Source organism: Boleophthalmus pectinirostris, unplaced genomic scaffold, assembly GCF_026225935.1.
Source record: "Boleophthalmus pectinirostris isolate CB_2022bp ecotype Guang Dong unplaced genomic scaffold, ASM2622593v1 HiC_scaffold_3, whole genome shotgun sequence".
Taxonomy (NCBI): domain Eukaryota; kingdom Metazoa; phylum Chordata; class Actinopteri; order Gobiiformes; family Gobiidae; genus Boleophthalmus; species Boleophthalmus pectinirostris.
This window is the reverse complement of record NW_026571299.1, coordinates 41,136,144-41,156,474: the sequence shown is the minus strand read 5'-3', so window position 1 is coordinate 41,156,474 and position 20,331 is coordinate 41,136,144. Positions and strand designations below refer to the sequence as shown.

The following is a 20,331-nucleotide window of genomic DNA, read 5'->3' as shown; positions in this document are numbered from 1 at the left end:
CAAGCTGGGCTGATCAGATTGCTCTGCTCATTGCAATTGAAAGGAAACTGCACGAGACTGAAAATGTAAAATTAAATGCAGTCAGCCCGACATCTCCAAGTTAAACATAAGAAGAACATGCAGATTGCACAAGAGCCAATTGTGACAGACATTTGCAGTGTGTTTTACATGTACATACAACCTTCACAGAGAACTCATGTTATGTACCCTCACTACTATTCGGGGATGAGGTGGAGCTGGAATACTGATGTGCCATAAATCAGGATGTTTCTGAGCCTGACCCTCACTGCAGTGTCTCAGCAAAAGAGTTATTACACACCTCTGTCAGGACGTTCTATTAAAAGGGCCTTTGAGAGAGAAACATATTACAGTGCCACTATCTCCCACATTTTAATATTGCAGTGATATTAATAATGTGTTAATGGGCACATGAACATTGACGTGTTATAGATCTGAGTTGGCTTGTTTTATGTGCTCATATGCCTGCAGCGGTCACTGTATTTTATTTTATTTAAAAGTACATTGTTAGTCTCAATGGAGAGGTTATTTCTTATTACGTAGATTTCCCACACTATGGCATTCAACCTCTCCATGGAAAGGTCACACCACCAGGTCAGGTTACAAGTTAGATCTGAGGAGAAGTGAGCAGAGCAGAAAAAAATGTTTTTAGCTTAAAAACAAACAAACAAAAAACACTGTCATTATTTTAATAAACAACACATATAACCATGGCTTAATGGCAGAATGCTAAACAGCATTTCAGACAAAGCATGGGGCTCTCCATGGAGACAAGCAGGTAACAAACTAACTGTCCTATGTAACCATAAAAGTTACCTAATGCACCTTTAATGACTTCATTCAATCTTATACTAAAATTGACTCTAGAGTTTGTGCATTTGAGTGCATGTGCCTGCCTAGGGATGAGTTTGGTGTACAGCCTTTTGAGGAGTGGGTGCATACACAATTGAATAAATTATTCATGTCTGACAGTATCTTCTCCTTCACAGTCTCAGTGGACCTGTGTTGTACGTGTGTCGAGGAATAGCAGAGTCCCAGAGTCTCAGTGCACTCACAGACAGATTTGCAGTGCCAGAAACTGTGAAAAGAACAAGAATTTGAATCTATCTATCCTCTTTCATATAAACTCTGCCTATCTCTCACAAACTCTTTGGCACAGTGCTAGAATTCACAAGCATGGATTTTAGACCTGCTTTTTCAGGCAGCAATGAGAAGGAGTGGACCGTTATCGCACCACCAAACACACTCTCACCCCAAAACATATTTTAGCACCTTCTTACTGGGACCACTCTGATTGTGATAGATTTAACAGGTGTCTTCTTGATAAATCTGTTTTCTCTGCCTGTGGCAATGCATGAGAGGCACTTTTACAATATAATTTATGTGGGGGTTTGTATTTCACATAGAATGATTTTGTTCCCTGCATTTGAATGTATAAGGGTGTGGAGCAAATATTGAACACGCCAAATAATATTACAGTATGAATCAAGCATCACTAAAATGTACACATAATTCTACCTTTTATGTGTTTGACTAATTTCTCAAATGTCTACAGAGCATGGAGATTAAGTCGACTGTTACATTAAAGAACATGAATAGGATGTTTTTTTTTTTTTTTCACACCATAGATTGTATAAAGAAGTGGAAAATTAAGTAAAATAAAGCTCAAAAGGCTATGGGGAGAATTTGGAGCCGAATTTCATATTAGGAATAGGATTTTATTTACGGACAAAATAGCAAAATAAAAACACCAGGATTATGTAGAGCGGACTAATACAAACATTTTAAGACCACAATGACGATTCTAACTATAGCAGATACAGAGAAGGGGCAACAATTTTTAAGTCAATTGGAGCCAGAGTCGATGGAGTGGGAATCGTTGCTAACACAGAATGTATGGCTGTTAGCAGATTGGCTGGTGCCAGAACTCGCACTTCTAGAGTTTTTTGCAAACCGTCTAGTGTATTCCGATTCCTGACCTAATCGCTGGAGAGAAATGAAATTAAGCAGAGGCACTACGTGGTGCCAGCCTGGCCACATGTCGGTGGGTTTACTATAAAAAATGCTGCATTAACTGGTAGTCTCCACATTGTTTGTGGTTCAAATACTCTCCCTCCTTTATACTGGGATATTAATGCAACATGTAAATATAATAAAAAGGCTGACTGAAAATTAAGAAATAAAACTTGTAATCTTCCAAACAACAGTATACATTGATCTTCCTGCTCTTTAGAGGATTGTTTTACATCGTTTAGCATATTTAATATTGTCATAGATATATTGCCTTCCCCTAGGTGCCATTTTCATGGTGGAAGAAAATGTGTGTGGGATTGGGTTTCATCTGGGATCAATCAGGCACTGTCCTAAGGGAACACTGTGACCTGTGTAAAATACAGCAGCACACGCCTCAATGGACTAACACATGCATTTATCCCATATACGTAAACTCTGTCTTCCTAACATCCCTGTCCCCTTCCATTTACAACCCATACAAGCACCTATCTAATTTTAGACACAGAAAGACCAGGCCTGTCAACTCGCTGTATACATTTGTGTCCATATGCAGTAAGTAGTGGAGAAAATGTGGATCCTAGCATTGCATGAGGAACAAGATAACAAAAATGCATTATTATGAGCAATTATTTATATATTAACTAATATATTGGGGTGATAAAGGTTTAATATATGGCTTTATAAATAGGTGTATTATTTATTCACTCAAAAGTTATAGTCACTCACTGATAAGTCACTTACAACATTTATATATGTTAGGGCTGGGCAAAAATAAAAAATATTAATCGCATTAATCGCATGAGTTTGAATGCAATTAATCGTGATTAATCGCATGTTATACGCAAAACCAATTAATGAATTAAAAAGTAGTGTATAGTGCCCTTTTATTGGAAATGTAAATGAAAGAGGCATACATTTGTTGTGCAAACAGCATTTCTTTCACAGGGAAACCCTCAGAACTTTCAAGATATTCTGTGAAGGCCCAAGAAAAAATATTGAATGAATTTTTGTACTACTACTAATTGTTTTCAATATTTTTTTTATTCACACTACTACTAGTAAAAATTTCTAGATTACTGTTATAAACTTGGACTGATATTTCTTGAGAAACAAAAGGTTAATATAATGGAATGGAAATGGACCAATCACAGTTTTTCTTCCAGTGGTATCTGGGTAAATCAGTGACTCCCCCTGCAGCACTGAACTAAACAAACACCTGCAGGGCCTTCAGTGGCTGGAACGAAGTTTGAGATTGACAGTTGTCTTAGCCAATCATATTTCATTGAGTTATGGGCGGGATCACATTACGAAATCTTCCGGGTTTTCGTAATGCTATCACAAGAATACCCTGTGATAACATTATGTAAGGGAGACCGCAGCGACGAAAACTGCACTGGACACCTCAAATCGGACACTTCAGGGGCGTTTGGAAGAAGGAGAAGAACAAGAAAGACCCGTGAACCAGAGCCCGCGGCCCCGTCGGAGCTAGGAGCCCGTGGAAGCTCAGAGCCCATGGCTGGTCTGGCCGGAGGTGGCGCCAGAGCCTGCAGCCCTCGGAGGCTCAGACACATTGCATCTCACGTGGTCAGAAAAAAGTGAAAAAAGTGTAAAGAGAAGACGTCAAACTTAAAGAAATGCTCGTGGTGGACTTTTTCAAAATAAAAGCCAGTGAGAAACAGACATTTACAATAAAAAAATAAATAAAATTATAATCATAAAAACTGCGTTAAAGGCGTTAAAATAATTGTTGGAGATAATGAATTAATTAGTTAAAGCAAAATGAACCCCTTAATGTGCCCAGCCCTAATATTAAAAAAACTACAGTTCAGCTCAATATAATATGACCATCATGTTATCAGTATGACCCATGGATATGCATAGTGAATTGTGAGAAAACTAGAGAATTGAACCCTAGGAAAAAAAAAAAAAAAAAAGTTGTTGCTGGGTCAAAAGTCAGTTAAGATCATAACTACATTTGCTTACATTTGCCTATGAGTTTAATCAACAATTTGCTCTCAAAAGGTGTCAAGTTGAACCAGTGGTTTCTCAAATAAATCTATCCCAGAAGGCTTTGCAGGAGCGTCACTACATTTCTCACATGTGTGCTGTTTCAGCAAGGAAAAATTTTAATTGAGGCACATAAAATCGACATTACAAGAAATAGTATCATCTAAATGTCAGGCTCAGACTAATTGAAAGTCCTCCCAGAGTGCTGACTAGGAAACTGACAATGCGGAAGAGAGAGTGTTAAATAATGTGCAAAAGCAAACAATGCCACGAGACAAAATGGATTCAGTGATTTTCCAGAGCAGCTGCACTAGTGCTTATGGAGACTCCATGCCAGCCCTGACTTCAGGTTCATATGGTCTGTTTTACATAGATTTTATGCATTTTAAAGACCTCATATATGCAAATGTTGTGTACATAAGTCAAATTTCCTCCTCAAGGCCAACATGTTATATCTGTAATAATGCAGTTTAAAAATACGCATGAAAATGTATCATCTGTAGATACACTTTCACACATGATTTTTTACTTAAAGGTAATTTGGCAAAATTCAGCAGTCTTAATTGCCTCCAAAAAGTTTGCTAATGAATCCGTCACAACTTAATGTCCAGTTAGGATGTAATGGAAAGTTACGGGGTGAATATACAATACACTCTGGCCTCATGGATCTAACCCTCGTCATCTTCAACACAGGCTTTGTTGTTGAAAATTCATCTATTTTACATTTGCTGGTTCTTTTCCCATCGATCTTGAAAGCACTTCGCAGAATCATTTAAATTCTCTTTTATTGTGTGAGAGCAAACACAGCTCTGCACCAGGCTCTGGGCCTGTGCCACTGCCTTATACATGTGCACAGAAACAACTGACTGCGGCCGAGCTGTTGTTTTCTGTATGTAGTGAAACCAAACAGAGGACTAGATAAGTGTACAAAGATATTGATAACTAATGTATAAAACACCTTATAATTGGAGGATTAGTAATAATGCAAAAATATGAGACAAAGTTGAAATCTGGGTCAGCACCATTCTGGGTTGCCCTTTGATTTTGACACAAGCTTCTACTCGAATCCTTACAGCACTTCACAGCCCTGTCATATTTACATTCATTCTCGCTCAGGGAGAAAAAGCCAGCAGGAGACAGGATGTGTAATCTTTTTTGACAGAATGTTCATGAAAATTAAGTCTGTAACACTGTTCAGTGTGCTCAGATTTGTACATAAAGAAGTCAGCATTTCTAATGCTTTACAAGCCACAGGTTTGCTTGTTGTGCTTTTTCTCTATTATGCTAAATTTGCAACAAACACCTATCAGCATTCGCTCACTAATATTTGTGCTGATAATTCCAACATGCTCTAATCCCTACTTTTGAAAGAAGATCTTGCAATTTTATTTTATTTTATTTTATTTTTATTTTTTTATGTTAAGATCAGACAAAAAATGCAATAAAGGACTAAAATATAAGTGACACCATGACGCCCATATGGAAGACACCTCTTCACCCCTCATGCAATCTGTCCCAACAAAACGGCAACAGGCAGCAGGCTCATGGAGGAACAGATCGAGGGACAGTGTAAAGTGCCAAACACTCCAGATCCTTCAAAGGCCATCTGAAACCGGCACCAGCCATGAAACTGTCAGTCTATGTTCATACCCGCTTAGAAAGAATTTTTACAGTATGTCAAAAGATCTGCTTGTAGCTTACAGATTTACAGACTTGGCTATTGTATAAATGCAACATTTAAGTTTATTTTTAAAAAGCATATTCAAATTAACATGGTTTGTGTATTTGATGTTAGTTAAGTGGGCATACGATAAAAGACAAAAAAAACTGGAGGGTTAAAATTTTAGGGTAAAATATTTCAGAGTTGTTTTTAACACCAAAAGTGTTATTTTAACTATTTGAAAATTAAATGGGGGTTTGAGTTGGAGTTATTTGTTAGAGTTGATGTGGATGAGGTTAATTCAACTTCTCTTAGTGTTAATTTGGCTACTCCCATTCACCACTTCAAACTATTGTGAGAGAAGACCAGTTTGAACCAGTTTTGTACATAATTTCATCTTAAATTAACTAAAATAAAGTAAAAATAAAATAAAACACCTCTGTGTGTTGTTTAGCTAAATCAGAATAACTCTACAAAGTGTTATCTGTTTACTCCCAAAACATTAAAATAACTCTGGATTTCGGGGTTAAACAGGAACTTTGGTCCAGTGTTACTTAATGAACATTTCCAAAAATGTTAAATTAACTCTAGAACAGATTGGACTCATATAAACTCTGAGAAAATGTTAAAGTTGATTCTGTGAGAGTCAATTTTAACACTCCACTTTTTGCTGTGTGGGTCCTGTCATAAGATTCCAGGTGCTTGTAGATGTCTGGCAGAAACAAATCAAATCTAAATAATACCAGCATAATGTATAACCCTGTGCAGTATTACTGTATGTTGTAGTCAATTATTAACAGTGTGTATAATTTTCTGGACCCCTTCATGTAACTGCAGACAGGTCTCTATCTGACTAATGCTTTGCCACCCGTCAGCAGAGTCAGAGGCATCACACTACAAGGGGTTATACTATAATAACACTGCATGTCTATTTATAGAGCACTATTGTGCAAGAGAGGTAAAAGGAGATAATGACTTGTTGAGGTGTGCATCCAGATATTCCCACATCAAACACTTTTACCTTCCCTGTAAAAAAAAAACTGCTTAACCACCGAGAAATATCTCATTCACGTTTCAAACCCTTGCAGGCACTGAAAGATTTGTGAAAGATTTGAGAGAAGAAACAAAAGTCATCTCTGCCATGCGTGCAGGGAAAATTGGAGTCATAACACTGTATGCCGGAGGGGCTGCTCCTCTGATCCCACTGTGGCCTTTCTCACACAGTTAATGCAGTTGTAAAGCAGAAAAGAAAAATAAGCTCTATAAAGCAGCGTCTTCTCCAGTCCTCCCACAACAAATGCAAAAAGCTCATCCTCAAGGTTGTTCTCCAGTCAATAGTAGTCTGTAGCTAAATATACTGCAGTCTGGGCACTGGTATAGAAGCGTGTGGACAGATACAGGCACAATATGGCCAAAAATCTGTAGTGTAAATGTAGGTCATTGCAAAAAAAAAAAAAAAAAAAAAGGTGTTACTAGCAACAGAGTTGCAAAAAGTAGATGGAGGTAGCAATGACAGAACTCTTCTCTACTTCATAGACATTTTATTTACAAATATTATAAACTTAAGATTATTTGCAACCACAAGACTTTTCAAAGGAAAGTCAATTTGAAATGACAATTGTATTATTTCCTTTACACATTTACACACAAGGAGTGTGGGAATTTAACCACAGACCATAATGCTGTCATACACCTGAGAAAATACACCTGAGAAAGTGACTTTTTAATAATCAAACCTGTCAGCATTCTCAGTATTGTCTTTTTTAATTCTCTCTGAATCATCAAGATGTAATGCAGTGTTTGCTTTGTTATATGTTTTCTAAAATGTTCTTACACTCTTCTTTATTGTATATCTGTATATAGCTATGTAGTCTAATATTGTCTTTGGTTTTTATGATGACTTTTTAGCATTTGTCCAGGGACAATAGATGAAAAAAAAAGATGATTTAGGCCAATTCTGATACATTTATATAAAACATGTACTAATGTACTTTGTTTTTGTTAAATAAAATAATAGATAAATAATAAATGAGCCATTAGGGCCCAACACTGTTTATGTAACAAGTACAAGGTGAGAGGTTTTATGGTTTTCTATAATAGCCTGTCACAGTCATGTAAATGAGCTGTAGGGCCACTCTCTTTTCACAGATGAGCAGCTAATCGGACTATTCTGTGACTGCTGTTGTTAGTTGCCATGGTTACAAAGCCCTTCGGTGTGGCATCATACTACACAGAATCTCAATGCAGAGAAAAGCATCATTTGTTTCGGGGGGGGTGGCTCTGCATATTTATTCTTGTACATCATCAATTAGTCATATATATGGACCTATCAGATCTGGATACCAGTCAGTTTTAACTAAATTATTTGTTGTATATAAGAACAAAATCTAATTTGACGTTTTTGGTAATAACGTGACACCTAAAAGACTGGGAAGGGCCATTTAACTGTGAAGAGGAAACAGCAGGGCATTTATACATAAGGATTAAACCATGAGGTCACAGCCTGTTCCGAGTGGATTAATCTGCTTATACCATGGTCCCAGAAACTCAAAATAGTTCACTTTTAAATCTGATATCCTTCTGGCTGTCCGTGAAAGTTCAAGGTATTCATTATTTCAGTTTTAAGCCTGGTGTCCACTGCATGATTTTTCTCATAAGATTTTTGGATGACAAAGAATCCAGAATCCAGTACAGAATCACTGAAAAATGCATTTAAAAACACTGCACAAGGTAAATTGAGAAATTCAAATTCAAATTGCTTTCCGTTTCTGGGTACATTTCACTTCTATGCTGCATCTCATTGCAGAATACTGTCCAATTAGTGCATTCATTTAAATGTGGAATGTTGTCCTGAATGTTCTTAAACTGTTCTTTGCATGAATGGGCAGAAGGAGCTGTAATGAATCCATCTCTGGCTCCTGGCTTCTTTAGGGAATTGTAGGTGCGCAGCGGACTAAGGAGTACACAATGTCAGTCGACAGCATCATGAAAATATGTGTTTTTTTCTACTTAACTGAAATAGAGGAGAGGGAGTGGATGTATTGTACAATGTACATGTAATAGCACTCATCTCCCCTGCCAGTAGGGCTGGGTATCATTAAGAATTTGCCGATACGATACATACCTCGATACCTAGGCCATGATACGATACATATTTCGATACAGTGAACTTTCAGTTCGATACGATATATTTCAAACCGATTCGATACAGTTCAGTAAAAAATAAAGACTAAGTCATGGCTGTGATACTAAAAGTCTTTGTTAAACCACTTCTTGTGCAAAGTGAATATGAAACAAAAACATATTAATCCTCAAAACTGTTAAGATGACTTGAATTAAGAAAATTTTACCATAATTTGAGTAAATTCCACTTGACAAGTTAAATTATCCATCAGCAGAATATGATTTTTTGTACTTAAAGTATGAAAACACAACTTGCTACACAAATAAGAAAAACAACAACCGTTAAAATAAGAAATGAAATCGAATGTTGCTTGAATTTAGAAAAACACTTATTCCATTGGTAGAGTCGACTCAGATAAAGTCAAATGTTCTTAATTTTCATTTTAACAAACCTTTTTGCTGTGTGAATGAGTTTCCTTCCACTAAACAAGCAACAAAAGTGTAGCTGTAACAAAATAATTTAGTAAAATACACCAAAAATACTCGATACGCGATATATCGATACAGCAGCCCACGATATTGATAATGTATCATTACATTAAATGATACGATATATCGATATTTCAATATTTTTGCACAGCCCTACCTGCCAGGATATCTTGTCTAGCTACATTTATTAACAGAACTATTCAGTCACATTTACATTAGAGCTTTTGCCATTTTATTAGACAGGAAGTTAAAAAAAAAAAAGAAAAACTTGTGTATTTTTCTGCCAGTTTTAGACCTGCTAACCCATAAATGAAGTGTAAAATTGGCCCGAGAGTCCTGAGTCAAATCAATATGACAATTACTGAAGCAGAAGATTTATTGTAACTTTCCAATAAGCCAAGATAAAGGAAGAAAACATACCAAATTAGATTGTGGAGAATTGCAAATTGTTTCCTCATTATGCCCTTGATTTCACAAACTGCTGATCTGAAGTGGCAGTAATTTACCAGCTCCCCCCGTTGGCTCTTGAGCAGGTTAACACCACCATCACCGTCCTACATCAGGGTCATCTCAAAGCCTACCACACACGTCCCCACGGAAACCAGGCAGTCGAGCATAAACTGTAACCATTGATCGCCTCATGCAACCGTCAGTGCACTCATGCAACTTTAATGAAAATAGATTCACCCTGCATCTTACCTGCGGCCAGTGTTGGGGAGTAACAGATTACATGTACCGGCATTACATAATCAGAGTACAAATTATGAGTAACTGTATTCAGTTACAGTTACTGTTTCAATGAGTGCTAATTGGATTACAGTTACAGTTACATTTTTAAAATTTCGGTAATTCCACTCATTGCCGGAAACCCACACCGAACGCGCACAATAAGAGCGACGTTGGCGGCGTCAGTCACACAATGGACGAGGTCGAACAGCCAGTAGAACAGAGGCAGCAGTGCACAGGTAAAAACACATTCATGTCTTGGAAATTCTTCTCCCGACGAGAGATAAAAAAGAAAATAACAAATATAAAATTGCCAACAACTTAAATGTCAAACCGGAGCTACTGGCACTGGTGAAAACAACCTGCACAGACTCATGAAATCTGCACTACTGTCCTATAGTGACCTGCCACATGAGACACGCACACAAACACACACAACACAACAAACTCACACAAACACACACAAACACAAACAAACACAAACAAACACACACAAACTCACACAAACACACACAAACTCACACAAACACACACAAAACACACACAAACAAACACACACAAACAAACAAACACAACACACAAACAAACACACACAAACACACACAAACACACACAAACAACACAAACACACACAAACACAAACAACACAAACACACACAAACTCACACACAAACACACACACAACACACACACAAACACACACAAACACAAACACACACAAACACACACAAACACACACACACACACACACACACACAAACACACACACAAACACACACAACACACAAACACACACAAACAACACACACAAACACACACAAACGCACACAAACGCACACACAAACGCACACACAAACACAAACAAACACACACACAACACACAACACAAACACACACAAACACACACAAACACACACAAACACACAAACGCACACAAACACATAAACACACACAAACACACACAAACTCACACAAACACACACAAACACAAACAAACACACACAAACGCACACAAACACACACAAACACACAAACGCACACAAACACACACGAACACAAACAAACACACACAAACACACAACACACAAACTCACACAAACACACACAAACTCACACAAACACACACAAACTCACACAAACACACACAAACATAAAACACACACAAACACACACAAACACAAACAAACACACACAAACACACAACACACACAACACACACAAACACACACAAACACACAAACACACACACAAACACACACAAACACACAAACACACACAAAGACACACACACAAACTCACACAAACACACACACACAAACACACACACCTTCATCATCGTCATCAACCTGAGGACTCGCGGACCACGTCTCCTTCCGTAGTTACTGCACAGACACCGGCACCGCTGTCCTCCTGTGCGCCGCATGTGGACTACGTTTTCTCACATATGCTGCATAGACCGCGCTTCCTCCTGTGTGCCTCTAAACCAGAACTAACACCTGGACTAAAACTGGGACTAACCCACTCCAGGACTAAAACCAGAAATAAAACCAGAACTAAAACCAGGTCTAAACCAGGTCTAAACCAGGAATAAACCAGGACTAAAACCAGGTCTAAACCAGGTCTAAACCAGGAATAAACCAGGACTAAAACCAGGACTAAAACCAGGTCTAAACCAGGACTAAACCAGGAATAAACCAGGACTAAAACCAGGTCTAAACCAGAACTAAAACCAGGACTAAAACCAGGACTAAAACCAGGACTAAAACCAGGTCTAAACCAGGTCTAAACCAGGAATAAACCAGGACTAAAACCAGGTCTAAACCAGGAATAAACCAGGAATAAACCAGGACTAAAACCAGGTCTAAACCAGGACTAAAACCAGGACTAAAATCAGGACTAAAACCAGGACTAAACCAGGTCTAAACCAGGTCTAAACCAGGACTAAACCAGGACTAAAACCAGTGATCTCATATAGAAAGCATTTTTCTATCAATAATATTTGTAATGTGGTTAAGGAAAGTCTGGGCTTTTTATTGTTTTAAGCAGACAAAACATCTTATGTTAAGATTTCCTGGTCTTTGCTACTTTACAGCAAACAGTTGCTTATTTATGGAAATTTGGTCTCAACAGTCAATTTGAAGAGAACAAACAAGAATTTTCAGGATGTGGTTGCTACATTCACATAGTTTTAAAAAGCATGACAATATCAAGTAATCCAAAGTATTCAGATTACATTACTCACTTTAAGTAATTTAATGGATTACGTTACAAACTACATTCTGGTGTATGTAATCTGTAATCTGTAGGGGAATACATTTTAAAAGTCACCTTCCCAACACTGCCTGCGGCCAGATACCTGTACTAGAAAGGCCCAAAAGTCTAAATAATTGAACTTATTTTTATGTAATTATGTGATTTGACATTTCTGGGTATCTGTTTCATCAGCGTTATTTTGGATAATGCCAATTTAAATCATATTCAAATGACACAATTTTTTTAGAGGACTCCATCAGCAAAGTCCATACAAATCAATAATTATAGCCTGCATCCATCAGCAGCAGCATGGGTCTAACCTTCGCAATTTGTACAACCGCTGTAAATGAGAAACTGCCTGTACTTACCATTGAAAGGTCTGTTTAATGTACAGAGGAAATAGATCAAGAACATCACCGCCTCCCATAGAGTATACCGTGGCTCTATATGAATCAATGTTGAGGTGAAATATTCATCCACTTATTTAAAATTCCCCTTCAAATTTTCTATTTGTGGAAGCTAGGCAGGGTAGCGCTTTGAAGCTGCATGGTGCCGTAAGTAACCCCTGCACAAAGATGAGATATTGAGGTGGAGAACACTACTTTTCTTTTAGTTCCACCATGTTTTAGCGCTAAGTGGATGATTCCGCTGTCAAGATACAAGTGGGTGAGATATGCCGGCTGATCAACATTAATTGTTTTTCATTCATACGCAGAGCTGCTGGTGCTGCTCATTAAGTGTAACTGCTGTAGTGGTGAGTGTAATGGGAAGTGGCAGCGAGCGACACTTACTATTAGCTGTAGGCCACCAATGCGTTTATCGTTAAAAACAGCGACTGCATGGCGTGGAGCTCTTCTAATTGCACTGAAAATTGTCTAAAGTTTAGGGAAAATGCATTGTAAGAAATGAACTAATGAAAAATGACTCACGTTATTGTAATTGGTTAGATAATTGTACATGTATAACTAGATTTCTAAAGCTGCACTTCTATTTGTAACTGAGTATAAAGAATTTTAATTTGTTGAAATTGTGAACAGTATAAGTCTTAAACCATCTAGATTTTAGACAAAAAAAATCAGCTTTAAAAAGTTTTAAGATTTGTGTAAGAGTTATCTATAATGTAACTAAAATTGTGATAAAAGAACATACTTTGTGAGTATACTTTTGAGTATTTTTCATGGTTATTTGCACTTTTTAACCCTCTCCAGGCAGGCGTTGCAGATTTGCAACAGGTAAATTCCAATTACCTACTTACTCCACATCCATACTTTATGAGCCTTTTTCCCATCCATGCTGATAAACATGGACGATGCAGACTGTGCAAGAACGGCTACACACAAACGACCTGCCAGAAGTGCAAAGTACTTTTGTTGTTTACAAAGGATAAAAATTGTTTCTTGGAGAACCACACGAAAAAGGGATGTTGTTCTGCCACTGTAAAGCTGTTACACTGTGCTTTATGTTTTCATTGTTATAAAAAGTGGTTTACACATAAAGTTAGTGTTTATATCATTTTCAGTCTTCAGTGTTAATTTACCACACCGGGCCAATACTGCAACATCCCAGAACACATTGGATCTCAAAAAAAAAGTCAGGATTGTATATACAGACTGTGTAGGACGCTCTATGCTCAGGCAAATATCCTTATGCGTAAGTTTGGTTCTTGTACAAATGATGTCAAGTTGTTATTGTTTAAATCTTATTGTACACTGTTGTACACAGCTCACCTCTGGACTAATTATAAAAAAGCCAGTTTGCAAAGACTGCAGGTGCCTACAATGACGCTTTACGGAGCTTTTGAGGAGGCCAGGATGGATGAGTGCGACTGAAATGTTTGTTACTGCATGAGTGAACACTTTGCAAGCTGCACTAAGAATTTTAATGTACAGTTTTATCTGCAGACTGAACAAATCAGACAATGAAATAATAATGTCACTCACAAATCTGAGATTCAGTGCAATAAGGTATCAGTCCAACATGTGGAGACACTGGTATGACTGTCTTTTAAAAACATAAATGTTTATTGTTTTGTATTGTCACTGTCCTTGTCTGTTTTTAAATGGACCATGAGTCCGGAATAAAGATGATGATGATGATGATGATGATGATTACTACCCCATATGATAATTTTCCCCAAATATCAGATTTTTCCTGTTACTAAAACTTAATTTGAGCCTGAGAGGGTTAACTCTACTTTTACTTGTGTCCAAATTTCCAGGGCTCTTCACCACATTGAAAAAAAAGGACAATGGGGCCCATATTTTTCATATTGCTGTATTGTGATGGCATGCCTATCCTTGGCTTTATGCTATTGCCTTTGCATTTTCATGACCTCGTCTACAGAATTTATCCTTAAAGTGTTCAAATTAGGTCAAATTTGACCTCAATATGTGTGAAACTCATTATGTGTGAATTGGAATCTGTTCATTTGGTCAGGTTATGAATCACTGCACTGGCATTTACTCCAAAACAATGAATTAATGAGAGCTTCAGGCTACAGTAAAGTATAAGCTCTGGTGTACAGCTCAGTTTGCTCAGTGCATTTGAATGTCTCTATTACCAACCTGCCGTGCCTTTCATTGATTTGCTGTGTTGGTTCATATGTAACCTGTTTCAATATTCAAAAGAAAAGATAGGCCCAATTTATTACCAAACTGAATTATTAACTGCTACAGCAATGGGTTTATTCTTCCTGTGCCAGACATTGAAAAACAATCCAACATTTGTTATTTTGCTGGAATCTTCGTCTTATTGTTTTGGTCCATTTATTTGTGTCATTCAGAGACAGCACTGGTCTGACATTGTGAAGCTGTGGTGCGGAGATAGGGCCTGTTAACTGGAGCCTAAATAGAGGGTAATGCCAGCGTTTTACACTTGCATCATAATTTGACTCATAAACTGCTGTGCACTCTACGTGATGATTATTTAGCATATTCAGATTCAGTTACATCATGTCACAATTGTTTTTTCTGCATAATCATGACAAACGACTTTTACACTCAAGTTCAGAACTAATATACAGTTTGCACTCAGACTCTCAGAACTGGCTACTCTCAGAAAGTGTAGTAACCGAAGTCGTTAGCTTTGATCTGTAAGATGGAATGTGTTTGTTCTGTCTTTTTCCCCTAATAAAAAACCCTAAGTGACATCTTAAAATCCAAATCAGATGCCTACTCAGGAAATATTGAAAAGTATTATTCTTTGTTTTTGGACTGTTTTTGGATTAAAATTGATAGAAAAAAGTCAGTTTTGAATCCAAGGTTTTTTCACTTTTCACAGAACGTTTGTGTGCCTGTCGCTCTCAGCAGGCAAGTGAGGAGTACAATGAAATGGCTTATTAGCGGAACTGCAATTAGCAGCAAGCTTCACAATGAAGACAATGTGCTGTCATGATCAGGTTAAGGTGTTTGGACTTTTCTAGAGAAAGAAGCTGTTCAGAAGGTAATGAGATCAGCACACAGACTTTCTGAATCATGCATCAACAAAATATAGTTCCTGATGTGAGGCTCAAAACAGCAGAGCTGTAGTCATCGACTAGATGGGGTGAGCTCTCTCAAAACTAGAATCTGACCATGAACCTAACCCAAAATTGTACTAACAAGACCACATGCTCACAAGTGAACACATTAACACATTTTCATCAATAAATTATATATAAATATAAATAAATCATTCTCTTCACAATCAGGGGAACCACTAGCTGCTTCTCAGAGTTTGTGGTCTGCAAAGATCTTTTGCTGAACTGAGTATGCAAGAGAAATGAGCCGTTCAACTTGAGAAGATGCAACACAGCAACCAAAGGCCTACAACCCTACAACCCCCTTTTTTCATAATGTGTCAGCTAGACCAGTAAGAATAATACATTTGTAATGAGTAGTAGTGGTCAGTACAGTTAGTACAACACACTCTTCACTATTAACAAGAAAGGAACCACAGAGTTTCTCTGTTGCAATGAGGCTGTTTATTATCTCAGCAAAGAAACAGAGTGATATGAGGTGAAAGATGTAGGTTACATAAAGTCAATACAACAGTAGAACTCTGCAGTGGATCGGTGCTTTTGATTCCCTCTTCAAAGCCTGGTTCAACGCACAGTCCACACAGCAGCACTCAAAAAGAGTCTTCTTATTGCTTTAGATCTAACCCTTCCGCACTCTCATATCTCATAGTTAAAGCGTCAAACTTGCCCACAGTACAGTATCATACAGGAGCCTCACTCACCATCTTCCTCCTGGCACTTGTGATAATATAATAGAGGAGTACTTTGGGAGCTGCCATGATGACTAGACACAATCATGTGTCTCTGTAGACAGAGTTAGAGTTAAAATGTGCCCCGTATACTACAGAAAAGGTGAGCCATGTTTCTTCTCCATTCTTTTTCTGTGCAGAATAACATGTTTCTTTCATAGCAAAGTGAATGAATGCAGTTTTTATGATATCAAGAAATCGAGACTTGGGAGTACATGCTTTTAGGGTTGTAAAATGTTGGCACCTATTGCTATTCCAATCTCTCTGTGAATTATGATTGATAAAAACTGAAAGTGTTATTGGAGTTTTTATCTATGAACTTAAATTTCTCAAATCTGTCGAGTACCTCCATGTCCCACCACATTCATTAATGTGTCCCTCTTTTCCACTATTTGAAATGATCACTCTACCCTTTGGTAGGATGGAGATTGGGCCAATCACAGGTCAGCGCTGCAGTTTTGGTGGAAGCCAAAGATATGCCCAAAAAACCAGAGCAAGCATGCAACGCCAATGGGTAATGTTTGATTTCGTTGCTTGCTCTGCTGTTGTGACGCCCAGTCAGAGCGAACCATTCGGTTTAATGTTCTGCTTTTCAGCAAAAGCCATCCCAGACTGATGAGGCATAAAACTCAAAACAAGATTCTATACATATCAGTATGGCTTCTACCAGGATAGATTAACATTAACATTGCCCTTTGTTATTGAGCTGCCAGTGTATAAGATCACTGAAACTGAATTTGAGTGGCAGTAACTTAAAGGACCCATAGTATGCTATTTTCTGATCTATGTTTCGTCATCAAAAACATACCCACAGTTGTGTTTTGTTTCATTCACACACGTTTAACACAGAAATCCTGCATATTTGTGTTCTTCTCTCAAACTGAAAACACTCGATTACACCTTGTGATGTCATGTGGTAATACAGAAAGTGCTCCACTGTATTTTTAAACTCCATACACTTTCACTAGAATCATTTGTAGAATTTGAGCCCTGGAATTATCCACCTTTACTGAACAAAAGGTAAAAGGTAGCTGTTAAATTGAAAACTACCACTTCATGACATCAAGGTGGAACAGAGCATTTTGAGCTTTGGAGACATAGACAAAGGGTTACTCAGACATGTGCGAATGAAACAGAACACTCCATGTATATTTTTCATGCGATAACATTCCAGCATGCCTAAAAGCTCACAAGAATCAATTTTATGTAATATAGGACCTTTAAAGTGTATTTTGTTTTACCATCAAAGGATTATGTAATGCATGAACATGTAAGTGATTGTGATAGAGTTTAAGAAAGGTTTCTTCCAAACAATCAGACATTGGTATCTAAACGATGGTCTGTGGTTTGGCATGGTTTAATTCCATGTTGATCACATTTCCATATTTCTGTAATGGAGTTAGAATCTACATAATGGCATACTATATACATCATAACACCCTCTAGAAACCCAATGGTGCATGTGCAAACAGTGAGGCACTGACCAGCTGAGCTCTACCACAGGTCATCATGATTACAGGTCACTGAAGATTCACTCGAAACTTAAAAAGCCTCTAGGACTTCATCAAAACACTCTCAGTTTCTAAAGCTGTGGCAATGGTACCCCCAGTGGGATCTGGGGCGTCTTCAGGCATTTAGGTCCAGCTTTCAAGTAGCATTCACCATTTTATCCATTTGATCTTAAACCTGCTTTAGTCCACAATTGGTGTATCATACATAATGGTATATCTGGTTCAAAACTGGATTCTGAGCTTGGAAGGAGATATTTAGAATGCCCAAGCATTTTACAGAGTGGGGCTTTGTGTTAAATGTTTCCATTGCTTCAGGGTATCCTTTTGGATTAGCATCTATAGACGGGCTAAATCCCCCTGTTGAGCACACATAGGTCCCCAGTGGCATCAGAAAGGCTGGGAGTCACTTATAGGTGCAGATCTAAAGAGCACCTCTGTGTTAATGAATGTCATGAGATTTGCACAACCTGCACGATCTCTGTTGGATTTGGAGCTTTGAGCTAAATGTCATCAAGTCCCTAAAGCGTAGCCTATCTACGCTGCGTAGATAGGCTAGGATTCAAAGTGATTAGTGTCTCAACACCCACGGAACTTAAATGTAACATCAATACATGGAATCTTTGTGATAAAAGCCTGTTTAATTCTAATAGTGGGAGTTGCATCACTGAAGGGTGGTCATTAGGTGTTTATATGGTCATGAAATACAACTGATTGTCTTTTATGCATTTATGTTGATAAAGGTAAAGGGTTGCTAATGGGAGGGCCAAATAACATTGAAACTGTAATTGTCAATATTTTTTGCCACCTCCAGAAAATATATTTGACATTTAAAGCTCCTCTGAAACATATTCAGTTGACTAGACCATATATAAAAATAGGACACATTGAATGTAATCTTAACAGTGCATTAGCATATTAATATCATACTAAATCTAAATGCATGATTTGTTGTCTCAAAGGTTTCTTTTTCATAGAGATCACCTATACACTGGATCAATTTTAATTTAACAGCCTTTGAAGGCTGCATGCCTGCCTCCCAGCAGATGACAGCCATAGATCTTTTTGTGGCTGAGCTGCTGAATGAGTATGGAAATATCCCTCTACAGAATTACTTCAAACTGCAATGTCCTTAAAATGTAGGTTATGTTTATGCCTTGTTTTTTTTTTTTTTTGTTTTTTTTGTTTGTTTGTTGTTTGTTGTTTTTTTTTTTTTTTTTTTGGGGGGGGGGGGGGGGGGGGGGGGGTCCAAAAACCAACGTACATCCTTTTCTCCATTCAACAGTATGTTTCAATATTTATCTCAGTTGAAATATTGGTTAAATGTAACGTCCTTCTCCAAATATTCCATTTCAGTGCTTTAAGAACTGCAATATTCTACATATTTCACAATGTTAAGTGGTTCTGTTCTTGTAGTCTACAACGAAACTTCAAAAACAAGCAGGAATGGAAAAACCCTTGCACCAAACGGTGACAATACACGGCAAAAACTTGGATGATGCATGATCCAGCATTACATTTTTATATAGACCTATAGACAACACTGTAACTTAATTCATCTTGATAAAGGGACAAACAGCTTCCATCTCTTCAGCATCAGTAACTTCTAAACTCCTCAAAGTCGGAATATGAAGTAGGTTTGTGTTCTGCTCACTCCCAGATAAGTCACTGAAATGATCCCTCTTATTTAAACCCGTCAGCGTGGATGTAAAGCAGACTCAATAGTCAAGATAAACTCCGTGACTGACTACAATAACGATTTTGGAATGTATTCGTTAGTGTTTAAACCTGCTTTTACGCATAATTTAAATCAACCATTAGAAGTTTTTAAGTTAAAAACAAAATAATTGCAATAGCACTAAACAAGATATATGTGGTGTATAACGCGTATAACGTGTAAAATACGGAGGGACATGAGCGCTGAATTCAACTCTTCTTCAAACATCCTGATCAACTATTTCAACAGTCTATACATAAAATGTAGGCTACAACAAAATTAAGACTCCGTGTTCTCAAATTGCTTCATCCTTGAAAAAAACAAACAACTTACCTTGTCACCAAACTGAGCGTCCAAAACGGTAGACTCCAGGGACTAGCCAAGTGGACTGAACTCCCGCACTCGTGTCGCTTGGAGTTGGCTGCAGTGACAGTATTGTGATGCGTGCAAAGCGGCGCGCTCCTGCAGACTGCACTACTGTACCATCTGTTGTGCCTGTGCGCGCCGAGCGGTGAGCCGGCAGCGCAGAAAGAGGAGAGGAGGAGGGCGAGGAGGAGCGAGGTGAGGCGCAG

General features: G+C 37.9%; 1 protein-coding gene across 1 annotated transcript in view; it reads right to left on the bottom strand.

Annotated features, from left to right (window-relative positions):
• Positions 1-20,228, bottom strand: part of camkvb (CaM kinase-like vesicle-associated b) — a 32,576-nt gene extending 12,348 nt beyond the window's left edge. The window contains exon 1 of the mRNA XM_020935811.2: positions 20,093-20,228. The gene's annotated coding sequence lies outside the window, so the exon portion shown is untranslated. The remainder of the gene's footprint in view (positions 1-20,092) is intronic.
• Between the last annotated feature and the right edge of the window lie 103 nt (positions 20,229-20,331).